Below are 14,106 nucleotides of genomic sequence, written 5' to 3'. Positions count from 1 at the left end.
AAATATTTAATGTTCTGCTTAAACTAAGGACACAATGATGACTTTGGTGCTGATATGACAAAATCACAATCATTATTGTTTAAAAAAAAAAATAATCCCCGTTCCGACACACCAAAGATATATTCTCTTTTGGAAGAACAATTTTGAAGGGCAAAAACTAACTGCTAAGAGATGGGTTTACAAGTAAAGAGTAAGAGATGTTTCATGCTGGCCTGTGAGAGCCCCTACCCTTTGGAATGTGCTCTCCTCCTTCAAATCCATTGACCTTTAGGGCTCTCTGTGAGGCATATATTTTTATGAAGGTTGCTGAAGAAGCAAATATTTTTAGGGGTGATTTTTAGGGCAGGTGGAGAATAGCTGCATAGCTATTTTGTAAAGTGTGCTGCATGGCTGTTTTTGTAGCGCTGTGTGTTTTGTAGCTGCTGTTTGTTTTTCTGATTCACTGTATTTTTAAAAGTTTCAGAGTGGTAGCCGTGTTAGTCTGTATCAGCAAAAACAACACCCCTATCCTTTCATGTATTTATATCTGCTCCTGTATTTTCACTCCATGCAGCCAATGAAGTGGTTTCTAGCCCACGAAAGCTTATGCCCAAATAAATTAGTTAGTCTCTAAGGTGCCACAAGGACTTCTTGTTGTTTTTGTATTTTTAAAGTGTTTATCGGGGGTGCCAACAGCTTGAAATGGTGGCCTCTTGTTTTAGAATACTACATAAATTGAAAGTAGATAAAGAAAGTTTTCACCTTTTTAATTGCTTCAGTACTCCAAGACTGCAGGTGAGGCAAGTTCTATCTAGACCAGTATTTTCAGAAATGGGTGCCTAAAGTTCTGTGTACATATTTAGGCATCTAAATAAATGGCTTGTTTTTCAAAAATATTGTACACTCAGCAGTTCCCATTGAATCCTGCGTGAGTGAAGAACAGGCAAAGTATTAAAGCATTGGGGAGAGTAGGGCTTTGTAGCATTACATACAGGTTTTCTTTTGTGTTTTTCTGTGCCCATCAAAAATATATATCTAAAAATAACCTAAGAGAGGGACCAAATGGGTTAGGTGACTGGGATGTAGAAACTTTCTCCTCTGGCTTGCTTATTTGAATGTAGTCTAGGTTGTTAACATTTGTTAGCTGATTAGGAACTTACAAAAAATAGGTTGATTTCATTCAAGTACCTACTGGATAAATGTCCATTTTGCAAAAACCACCACCAATCTTGGCACTAATTGGCATCCTTGTTGGCTTTCTCAACAGAGAGGCTAAAGATTAAATGGGCACAGAGACTGACCCCGGGCCCTAGAGGTGGTTTCTCCAGAACAGGATTGTGGCATAGTGGGTGAAGTGATGGGAAGTTTCCCTATCTCTGCCCATGCTGTTCTGTACTACTTCTGTGGGTAAAGAGGGGACTTCACCTTTCAGAGCAATGAGCCTGAAACCTGTCATGAATTAAAATATTTCAAAAAAATAAAGGGTTGGCTGAAAGACTATTTACTGATTTCCAGAAGAAGCACTATAGTTAGATGGCCTGGGACCTTCCTACTTAAAAGACCATCTCTCTGCCTGTGTCATACTATCACATTTGAGGTCAACATGGATACTAGAGCAAAGACTCCCTCAGTGTAAAAGAGATGGGGCTGCCAGCACAGCATTCTTGGTGAGGGGGCGCCTCCTTGGCTGTGCTGTCCCACACAGTCCAAAATAGCCTGAAGTAGTAGACGGCTCATGCAGGGCTGTAGAGCCCATTTATCGGAGCACTAGAGAGAGTTGAAGCAGTTAGAGTAGGATTTCTGTTTTGAGGAAAATGTGATGTGGGATGTAATTTCTAATTCACTTTGAGTCTGCTGACAGCTCATTAGTATGATGTGGTTGGGAGGGGAGCAAGGGTAAGTTCTGCTGCTGGATTGATTGTGAAACTTCTCCTGGGGCTTTCCAAATTAAACCAAGGGCACTCCTAGCTCCTGATGAGTATTCTTTGGTGTAGATTCTTTTAAATCTAAGTAAACATTGAATATTGCAGTTGTGCTTCAGATAACATTTTGATGATCCTCACACATCTTACAAGTCACCAGCTCTAAGTTATTTACCACAGTCTTCTTTGGCTCTTTCTCCACTGATCATAGATTCAGGGTGATGTGTAAACACTTTGGGCAAACAGTTAAAAATCTCCTCATTGCACAGTTCTGAGGGACAGCTCTTTATGTACCATATGCATCTCAGATCTATTTGAAGGCAGAATGAAAACTTCGAAGTAATTAAAATTAGAAAAAGACAAGGAATTGAATATGGTTGTTCAGACAGCTTGGGGAAAAGTATCTCCTATAATTTTTAGGGTTTCAGGTGCACTTTCAATTTTCTTCATTGCAGTGTAAACCCGGATTTTGGTGTCCAGCAGGGTTGAGCATTGAGACCAAAAGAAGAGGAGAGAAGAAAAAATGTCTGTCTTTATAATGTTTGGTTTCAGAGTATGTTTATTCCCCCCCACCCCCCCAACCCCGCACTGCTCCTCGGACATTCCTGTTAACTGCTGGAAATGGCCCACCTTTATTATCACTACAAAAGGTTTTCTTCCCTCCCCCTCCCCCCACTCTCCTGCTGGTAATAACTCATCTTAAGTGATCACTCTCCTTACAGTGTGTATGATAACACCCATTTTTTCATGTTCTGTGTGTATATAAATCTCCTCACTGTATTTTCCACTGAATGCATCCGATGAAGTGAGCTGTAGCTCACGAAAGCTTATGCTCAAATAAATTGGTTAGTCTCTAAGGTGCCACAAGTACTCCTTTTCTTTTTGTCTTTGTAATGTGAATGTGTTAGAATCAGAATTAGTTCTGGTAAATGTTTGATAAGTGTGGAAATTTTTGAAATCTGTTAACTGGAAGGTAGATATTTCAGCTTGTAGTATGAAAGGAAGATAGACTCTCAGGGCACGTCCTCAGCTGTAGCTCCACTTACTTTAATGGGATTATGACAATTTACATCAACTGAGGATTTTACTAACTATTTTCTGTTTAAAGTCTTTCCAGCAGCATGTGACATCATGATTATATTTATCTTCCCATAACCCATGTAGTGTTGATTGCAGGTATTTGCTACCTTCCTATCTGGTATGAAGACTCATTTAGCTTTGTTGAAGAATTTATTATAATGTCTTATAATGGGTACACGGGCCTTACGTTATACAATTGTTTATGGAATATGTTATGGCACTCTTCGCTTATTCTAGCCAAATTATGGAAAATGACTCTTCCTTTTTGTTTGCATTTCTGCATGTTCTTCTTGTGCCAATCATCCCTTGGTGGCTGTTTAATACAGGACTTCTTCCTATATTCATGATTTTTAGTGTGTAGTTACCATCTGTACTAGCCCAATTTAATATTGATTTGGGTTTTATATGAAGAGATTATATGACTGAGATTGTACGGTGACACCAGTGAACAAGGATGTTGGAAGAAAATGGCATCCTTAATCATCAGCATGAGTGAAGCAAGTTCAGGTGTTTGTCCCACTCAAATGCTGAAGGAAACTGTATCGTCGTTGAATATCATGTAAAATGTGTTCAGTCCCCATTCAGAGTCATAGCTTCCTTATGGGGTAAAAGGAAGGGGAGTCTTTGTCCAAAGTTAAGTCATCCTTCCCAAACTTTCAGCACACCATAATTCATTGTATCCTCAAAAGTCCCAGGGTAAAAGTACCTTGTGCCTTCCTATAGCCTTGTAAAATAAAGCTTGCTTAGCCAGCCCCAGTGAAAAACACGGCCTGCTAACTAGAGTTGGAGTTTGTCTTTTGAATAATTGATCTCTCTGACTCAGTGACTTGCAAGCTCCTTTGTTGCACAGAGGTCTCAGGCCATGCAGCAGGACTCTTAGAATTTCCTTCTCAGCTTCCCATTGACCATGAAAGTCAAGTCTTCAACTGCAGCAGCTGCAACTGAGCCCAGATAGTCCATGTCCTGCCTCTTCTGTATGTATTAACCCCTTACATGGGTTTATATACCCCATTACACATTTATGATCATCTTGGATCTCTTTGTGTTAGCTGAAAATAAATGAAATTAGATAATGGATTAATGGATGTGTTTTCAAGTACTGGTTTCAGAGTAACAGCCGTGTTAGTCTGTATTCGCAAAAAAAGAAAATGAGTACTTGTGGCACCTTAGAGACTAACCAATTTATTTGAGCATAAGCTTTCGTGAGCTACAGCTCACTTCATCGGATGCATACTGTGGAAAGTACAGAAGACATTTTTCTACACACAAACCATGAAAAAAATGGGTGATTATCACTACAAAAGGTTTTCTCTCCCCCCACCCCACTCTCCTGCTGGTAACAGCTTATCTAAAGTGATGACTCTCCTTACAATGTGTATGATAATCAAGGTGGGCCATTTCCAGCACAAATCCAGGGTTTAACAAGAACGTCTGAGGAAGGGGGCTGGGGGTAGGAAAAAACAAGGGGAAATAGGTTACCTTGCATAATGACTTAGCCACTCCCAATCTCTATTCAAGCCTAAGTTAATTATATCCAATTTGCAAATGAATTCCAATTCAGCAGTCTCTCTCTGGAGTCTGGATTTGAAGTTTTTCTGTTGTAATATCGCAACTTTCATGTCTGTAATCGGGTGACCAGAGAGATTGAAATGTTCTCCGACTGGTTTTTGAATGTTATAATTCTTGACATCTGATTTGTGTCCATTTATTCTTTTATGTAGAGACTGTCCAGTTTGACCAATGTACATGGCAGAGGGGCATTGCTGGCACATGATGGCATATATCAGATTGGTGGATGTGCAGGTGAACGAGCCTCTGATAGTGTGGCTGATGTTATTAGGCCCTGTGATGGTGTCCCCTGAATAGATATGTGGGCACAGTTGGCAACGGGCTTTGTTGCAAGGATAGGTTCCTGGGTTAGTGGTTCTGTTGTGTGGTATGTGGTTGCTGGTGAGTATTCACTTCAGGTTGGGGGGCTGTCTGTAGGCAAAGACTGGCCTGTCTCCCAAGATTTGTGAGAGTGTTGGGTCATCCTTCAGGATAGGTTGCAGATCCTTGATAATGCGTTGGAGGGGTTTTAGTTGGGGGCTGAAGGTGACGGCTAGTGGCGTTCTGTTATTATTCTGTTAAATAACAGAACACCACTAGCCGTCACCTTCACCCCCCAACTAAAACCCCACCCCTCCCCTTGTATTTTCCTACCCCCCACCCCCCCTTTCCTCAGATGTTCTTGTTAAACCCTGGATTTGTGCTGGAAATGGCCCACCTTGATTATCATACACATTGTAAGGAGAGCGATCACTTTACATAAGCTATTACCAGCAGGAGAGTGGGGTGGGGGGAGAGAAAACCTTTTGTAGTGATAATCACCCATTTTTTCATGGTTTGTGTGTATAAAAATGTCTTCTGTACCTTCCACAGTATGCATCCGATGAAGTGAGCTGTAGCTCACGAAAGCTTATGCTCAAATAAATTGGTTAGTCTCTAAGGTGCCACAAGTACTCCTTTTCTTTTTTCAATTACTGTTTGTTTATTGAGCTGTGAACAAGTACTTGGTACTGTCCAAACAAATAAGGAGATGCACCAGGTATCCCAAGGATCTTGTTTTGTAAAAATCGTTAGCCATTCAAAATGCTTGACTCTGCATTTCATGGTACGATAGCCGGTAGGTAATGGTGAAACTACATTGTGTTTTCCTTATATAAATTTGTATAATTTTTCTTCTGGAAATATTTCATTGCAGAAATATGTTGATTTCAAGCAAACCAGCTGCTGTTACAAACTGTATTTCCGAAACAGTTGTATTTGCACTCCCCTCCAAATTTTTGTTTGATCATTAGAGCAGCTTCTTGCTTGGTAGTGAGGCAGATCTGCTTTTCTTCTGCAAGCTTTTTTGTATTTATGGCTTGGCAACTTCATTAGAATCAGTTTATTGTGTGTGAGATCCAAACATTCTTCTCTCAAAATGGTTGTCTTCAGATGCCAACCTATACTGGAGCCAGAACTCACATCTGAAAATTTTGTGTAGAGCAAGATAGGACACTGCTAATATAAGACTTTTTATCTTGCAAACTTTCACATGAGTAAGTCATTACTCAGGTGGCTTATCCCATTGATACTGAGGAGATTATTCATGTGAATGAGGATTTGTACATGTTCTATGACTATAGCCTTACTAAATTCACAGCCATGAAAAAAATGTCACGGACCGTGAAATCTGCTCTCCCCCTGTGAAATCTGGTCTTTTGTGTGCTTTTACCCTATACTATACCAATTTCATGGGGGAGACCAGAGTTTCTCAAATTGGGTCCCTGACCCAAAGGGAGTTGCAGGCGATCGTACAGTTATTTTAGAGGGGATCGTGGTATTGCCACCCTTACTTCTGCCAGTGGCCGGAGAGCAGTGGCTGCAGGCCAGGCACCCAGCTCTGAAGGCAGCATCCTGCCAGCAGCAGCGCAGAAGTAAAGGTGGCAATACCATACGATGCCATCCTTACTTCTGCGCTGCTGCCTTCAGAGCTGGGTGGCTGGAGAGTGTTGGCTGCTGACTGAGGGCCCAGCTCTGCATGCAGCAGTGGAGAAGTAAGGGTGGCAACACCATACCATGTCATCCTTACTTCTACACTGCTGTGCCTTCAGGAGCTGGGCTCCCAGCCAGCAGCCACTGCTCTCCGCCTGCCAAAACACACTGACAATTATTTTATGATAACATTTCAAGTACTGTAAATGGAACAAATTGTAAAAAGACTGGTAAAAATCTCCTGGTTAAACTGGTAATTTAACATTTCTATATACCTTTTTTTTTTCTTTTTTTTCTTTTAAACGAGGTGTCTAACATTGTTAGGCTGCTTTTTGGGGATTTAGAGCAATATATTTTACACAAAACTGGAAGCTGTTATTTATGTGGTTTTGTTTGGTAGCAAAGTAATAATGTTTATATGATGATGATATCTGGGCAGACACTAGAAATATAATAAGCACCTTATCTCATTTAATAAACATAGTCCAGTTATATGCATAATTATCAAGATATAAAGCAACCTGAAATAGATATGAAGTGCTACACGATAATAAATGTTGTTGTTCAAATAGATTTACTCATTCTGAATTTAAATGAGATCTCTAATCTCTTAACACTTAGAAGCACATCATGTGGTCTTTGCCCGACTCTAATCTGGGTAGCTACAAACTTTGCTCACACAGCAGTCAGATTATTCTTAGTAAAGAGAGCTTGAAAAGCTGAAGATAATCAGATGGTTCTCCTAAATTAAATCTGTTAAAGAATTCATAAAAATAAATCGCTGTATATGTAAGTCTTAATTTGTCCTCTGCATTACTGCTTTAATAAAAAGGATGAAAGGCTCTGTTTGGATGTACCATCCTGTACTGTGCTCAGAACAAACATACCCTCATTCAGCAATGGAAATTTGGTGTACATGGGGATTATTAGCAGAGGGTAATATTCTTGGTTAGGGGAGTTGAGACTGGGTGAGGGTGCTGTTTAACCACTGGTGAACGCTCTCAACATAATAGCTCTGATGCATATCTAAACTACTGTACTGTAAGTGTTAATTGCATTGACAAAAATGTGATACCTTCAGTCCAAATCCTTATTCATTTCTCTGTGTATATTCAGGAATTAAAACAAATCCTCCCTGTCCTTCCCTTTCATGGATGGACCTCAATTTTGTCAGCCAGTCCACTCCTGTGTATGTCATCTGCCTATCTCTGACACCTGCTTTGGGGCATCCATGAAGCTGCAGGGACCATTAAAATGAAACATACAAAATTATGATTAATACCACAGCAATACCATCTGACCATTAAAATCCTGAAAAAATCAATAAAAGTAATCATTTCAGTTCCTTTTCCAGATTCCAGTGCCTTCTTGCAAGGAACTTGTTCTTTGGACTTGAGAACTGTTATGGAAATTCTCACAGTGTATAAGAATAAGAGGTTTGGAGGCACTAGATTTTTGCAACAAAAGGATTAGCAAAGGGGCAGGAAGAGAGGAAAGCTATCAGTGAAACTGGACTAGCAGAGGTTACTTATTGAACACCAATAGGCTGCTGAAAAACATTGCTTTGTGAAGCATCTCTGCAATGGGAGCAGAGCCAGTTTTCAAAATGAGGAAGGGAAAGACTGATAATTGCCCTATAATTTTTCAGAGGGGTGATATTGAAGGACCAGCTCCATGAATAGAAAATCTATGAGAGCATATATGCAGGTTTAGGAAAACATGCATTGCCCCAAAATGTGATTGTAAAGCTCAAATGCTTGCTTTATGAAAGCCTCTCAAACATAAGTAGTGAGAATTAGGAGAAAATAATGGCTAAGATTAATTGTTTTCTGCTAAGATGTTATAACATGCACTTGATGTCTGACAGCATGTTGAGTAAGCAATGTCTATTCCCCCAACACTCATGGCCTGTGTTAAATTGTACACTATTTTGCTGTTGGAATAAGTGCATGAGTAGTTTTCATGCCTCAAATAGAAGGATGGAATATATTGCAATTGCAAGTAGATAAAGCAGCATGTTAAGAGTGTGCAACAGTGGAATGCTTGGGCTGACAGCTGTAACATAAATGCTTTGGCCATAGTGTCCAGGGTGTAATTTCTTGCAAGGACATTTGGTTAATTTTTTAAACTTTTTGCACTGATTTCTGTTACTTTGTGTTCAGCACAACTTGCACAGATAAGTAGTTTCTGACAAACTTAACCCCTTGTGCAATGAAGTTCAGCAAGCGCAACAGACAATTCACCAGCAAGTGACTGAGGGATGATAATGGCGGAAAGGCCACAATTGTGTCTGTGATGCCAGAGGCCACACTGCATGCTGGCCCTGTAGCAGTAACGAAAAGAAAACCTAATCCAAAGAGTGGTTTCAGCACCTTTTGCATAGGAGATCTTTTGTTTGTGGGTGCAAGGAATTAGAAGCATTCTGGGAGAGCCAAGCTGTGCTTAGCACACCAAATTTGTCTAGAATAGACAAAGGCCATAGAGGATATTCTCCAAAGGAATGTGAGAAGTTGCCACTGGACTTGGCTTAGATATACTGTAGCACTCCCTTAGTGACTTGTATTCTGGTTTGAATTCTCTTATGCACCAGACGTTATTCCTTACATTACTTTAAAAATCTTTTTTGCATTAATGTTTGTCCCTCACTTGGGTCATTTGCTCAACATTTTAATGATTTATGTCGCCCATGTAGATATTAGTAGTTACAAAGATGTGTTTTAATGATATTCTACTTCATATTGTTCACTGGGGAAGAATATAAAGCAGGGGAAATACAAAGCATTAAATACATGGATAGTTTCCAGACTTCTAAATGATTCAAACTATTTGATGAATCACTGAATTCTATTGTTGACCTCTGTTTCCGACCTTTCTCTGATTTCACAGGTCAACAACTCAATCTAACTAATGCATTTTGAATAATTTGTCATCTGAGATCTCAAGAACACCTCTCCAGTTTTTCATTTTTTTAAAGTGATGATTGCAAGGGATCAAAATGCAGCTGCAGCTTTTAAAATAAAGTTAAACCTTCACTACGGCTGGAAAGTAGTCCCAGTTTAATCAAGTTTCTAGCGATACATTTAAGGGCACCTGAATCCTCCCAGTCTTTCCTGTCTTTATCATGGACCTACGATCCAATATGCCTCCCACCCCCACACCTCTCCCCAAAAAAACTGAAACAGAAAAAATAAAAACATATATTACAATTAAAAGTAAATTGAACTATACTCTTTATTTTTTTCTTATTCATTCATATTCCAGTCTTCTTGATACTTCATTTTTATTCTGCTCTTTTCCCTTTTACACATTTAAAAAAAATCAGTGGTGTTTTTATTTTGATCTGCAGCTTTCTCTAGGAGCCATGTGACTACTACATGAAGGGCAGTCTCTTTAATCTTGCAATCAGGAGGTTTTTCTTCTCATAATACACTCTGATTAATGTAAACTAATAATTATAAACACTGTAGTGTGCAGTGTGTTTCAACAGTGCGACTGATTGGCTGATTTGTAGTTTGACAGATTTTTCTAAAGCTTAGGAAAGAACAAAACAAAAATTGCATTTCAAAGTGCTTATCTCACTTGAATTTGTGTTTTTATTTTGGCACAATTATACCAATGACATTTAGTACCAGTATTGTTAAACAAATGTCAGCATTTTAATTATATTACATTTTCAAGGGTTTATAACTTTTGCTGCTTTACTAACATGGAAAGTTAGATATAAGATTTCAGCTAACCAGTATCTCTTTAAAATACGTGAAATTATTATTAACAACACTTTACATACCATAGCATCTTTCATCTGAAGAGCTGCAACTTCTTCACAGATTTGGGTGATAAGTATTAACCTCATTTTGCAATGGGCCAGTTTAGATACGGACTTTGGGTATGTCTACACCATCCGCCGGATCGGCGGACAGCGATCAATCCAGTGAGGATCAATTTGTTGGGTCTAGTCTAGACACGATAAATCAACCCCTGAGCGCTCTCCCATCGACTCCTGTACTCCACCGCCATGAGAGGCACAGGTGGAGTCAACAGGGGAGAGGCAGCTGTTGACTCACCGCAGTGAAGACACCACGGTAAGTCGATCTAAGTACCTCGACTTCAGCTGTGTTATTCACGTAGTTGAACTTGTGTAACTTAGATCAATTTCACACACACACACACATAGTGTAGACCAGGACTAAGTGACTTTCCCTAAGTCACTCAGCATGTCAGTGACAGTCAAGAACAGAAGCAACATCTTCTGACTCCTTGCCATGGTCTCTAGCTGAGCATTTAAGGAGACAGAGTAGTCTAGCAATCTAATACCTATCAGGGTAAATTGAAACACTACTATTGACTTGAAGTGCAAGTTACATCAGGCAATAAGCTATCAAAAGGGGCAAAATATATATCTTTGTTCTGGGTAGTTTTGTGCCTCCAGAAAATGAAAAGGAAAGTTGTAATTAAGTAATATTTATAAAATACTTTGGCACAGTCAACATAACTGTCCTTTCCTTCAAATCTCTCCTTAATAGCCACTTGTTTTTCTAAACCTTCCTGGATTCATCTCATACCTTGTATATTATATCTCTTGTTCCTTGCATCGGAACTACTGTCCTTTATTTTATATTTCTTTGACTTGGAGACCAATCCTGGAAACTCTTATTTCCAGAAGTTTGGGCAAATTTTATGCTGGTGTGCATCCATTGATTTCAGTGAAGTTACACCAGCAAAAAAAAAAAAAAAAGATCTGTAGTGTTTGCTGCTTATGAAGCTTTGATAATAAGTGCTATGGCTGGTAATGTCCTTCCAGGATAGGTTATAAACTTCCTTGTGTAGAGACCTTGTGCCTGATTCTTCTATCACTTATGCTGGTATAGCTCCATTGACTTTGAGAGAGTTACACCAGTTTACAATGGTGTAGGTGAGAGAAGAATTAGGTGTCTTGGGTCCAATCTTACACTAGTGAAGTCAGTGGGTGTCACTGTTGTTCCTTGAGCTATGTTGCACGTGTCCTTTCCACTTCAGGTGTGTGCATGCCCAGTGCATGAGTCCGGAGTTGGAGATTTTCCCCGTTTGGTGCATGAACTTTCTCCTGCCTCATGCTGCTGTGTGGTAGTGTAAAGTTTGGAGTTGCCCCATTAGGTCCTTCTTGCTGCCTGAGATTGGTAGACGGAGCATGTTGGCTTGCTTTGCAAAATGTTTTCCCTTAAGCCTTGCACCGGCTGCAAGAAGTCTGTCCTGGTAAGTGACCCTCATTCCACCTGTTGAAAGTGCCTAGATGAGGGTCACATCTGGGACAGGTGCCAAATCTGTAGAGACTTGAAGCTCTGGACTAAGAGAGCTAGAGAGGTGAGACTGCATTACTTTCTCGTGGAAGCAACCTTGCATTCACCATGGGGCTTTCATTGGAACAACCTTTATTCATACTCAATAGTAACTGCAAATAATGTAATCACTAGAGCTTGCCAAAGGGCTGTTCTTTCCCTAAGAGTTAGAGCGGGTGGAAAGGGTATGGTTCATTCTGAGTTCAGGGTAAGTTTGGGGATTTGTTTTTTGCAATCTGGCCACAATTTACATAGTCATTCCCAAATGCTGACAGATCCAGTTTTTGCTTTTGTATAAATAAACCTTTCACATGGTAGGGTTTCCGTATAGTTTACTACTTAATTCCTTCAGCAGTGACTGTCCTATTCAGTATCTAAATTTGGTTAATAATGTTTTTAATGGTTAAAGCCTTTATTCTTTGTTCTTATCGGTGGGGTGTGTGAGTGTGTTTCTTGTTTCTGTCACACCATTCTATCATTCATTTGTTAATAGTAGTTTTGAGATTAACATAAAATTGGAAGCCTCATTGTAATTTTGAGTGTTTTGGGTACCAGGCGATACTTGCGTAGTTTACAGATATAATACTTTGCAATAATAACGATGACTGTAGTCTTTAACTTGGAAGCTCTTTCTTCTTGTCTGTCTTTTATCACAACCATAAATATCATTGTTTTCATTCAACATGTTGTAGCAATGACCATTCAGGATTTTCTATCTGTTTACTTTAGAAATGGCTTTTTTCTTTAACAGAATAATTAGGTGAGATATTATAATAATAATTCAAACACCATCGATATGGTCTTACTCCCTTGTATACTTTTTAATTACTAATGTGTATTATACTTAGAGGTGGTGATGATGAAGATGATCGAAGAAAGTCTGAAGCAATTCTCTTGTTGGTTTAAATTAAAGTTATTAAAGTCCATGTGATAGGTAGGCCCAAGTCCTTTCTTGTGCATTGACTTTAATCTCAGTAAAACAGAAGCCACTTAAATGGTTAAGAAAACAAATACAAGAAAAAAAATGAGGAGTACTTGTGGCACCTTAGAGACTAACAAACTTATTTGGGCATAAGCTTTCGTGGGCTAAAACCCACTTCATCAGATGCATGCAGTGGAAAATACAGTAGGAAGATATATATACACAGAGAACATGAAAAAATGGGTGTTGCCATAGCAACTGTAACGAGACTAATCAATTAAGGTGGGCTTTATCAGCAGGAGAAAAAAAACTTTTGTAGTGATAATCAGAATGGCCCATTTCAAACAGTTGACAAGAAGGCATGAGTAACAGTAGGGGAAAAATTAGCATGGGGAAATAGTTTTTACTTTGTGTAATGACTCATCCTGAAGGTTGAAACAACAGACTGGACTTCCACATAGAGTGCTTCCGCCGACGTGCAGGGGCTGAAATTGTGGAAAAGCAGCATCACTTGCCCCATAACCTCAGCCGTGCAGAACACAATGCCATTCACAGCCTCAGGAACAACTCTGACATCATAATCAAAACGGCTGACAAAGGTGCTGTCGTCATCATGAATAGTTCGGAATATGAACGAGAGGCTGCTAGGCAGCTCTCCAACACCACATTCTACAGGCCATTACCCTCTCATACCACTGAAAGAAAAGAAACTACACCATTTGCGCAAGAAACTCCCTGAAAAACCACATGAACAAATCTGCACAGACACTCCCCTAGAACTCCAACCCGGGGTATTCTGTCTGCTACCCAAGATCCATAAACCTGGAAATCCTGGACGCTCCATCATCTCAGGCATTAGCACCCTGACAGCAGGATTGTCTGGCTATGTAGACTCTCTCCTCAGGCCCTATGCTACCAGCACTCCCAGCTATCTTCGAGACACCACTGAGTTCCTGAGGAAACTGCAATCCATTGGTGATCTTCCAGAAAACATCATCCTGGACACTATGGATGTAGAAGCCCTCTACACCAACTTTCCACACAAAGATGGACTACAAGCCATCAGGAACAGTATCCCTGATAATGTCACGGCAAACCTGGTGGCTGAACTTCGTGACTTTGTCCTCACCCATAACTATTTCACATTTGGGAACAATGTATACCTTCAAATCAGCGGCACTGCTATGGCTACCCGCATGGCCCCACAGTATGCCAACATTTTTATGGCTGACTTAGAACAACGCTTCTTCAGCTGTCATCCCCTAACGCCCCTACTCTATTTACGCTACCTTGATGACATCTTCAACATCTGGACCCATGGAAAAGAAGCCCTTGAGGAATTCCACCATGATTTCAACAATTTCCATCC

General features: G+C 39.9%; 1 protein-coding gene across 3 annotated transcripts in view; it reads left to right on the top strand.

Annotated features, from left to right (window-relative positions):
* The window catches only part of PRKN (parkin RBR E3 ubiquitin protein ligase), a 1,278,888-nt gene that overhangs the window by 636,757 nt on the left and 628,025 nt on the right, over positions 1–14,106 (top strand). The gene's annotated exons all lie outside the window — the stretch shown is intronic.

The sequence above is a fragment of the Lepidochelys olivacea genome (assembly GCF_965140295.1).
Source record: "Lepidochelys olivacea isolate rLepOli2 genome assembly, chromosome: 3".
Taxonomy (NCBI): Eukaryota; Metazoa; Chordata; order Testudines; family Cheloniidae; genus Lepidochelys; species Lepidochelys olivacea.
This window is presented reverse-complemented; position numbering and strand designations above follow the sequence as displayed.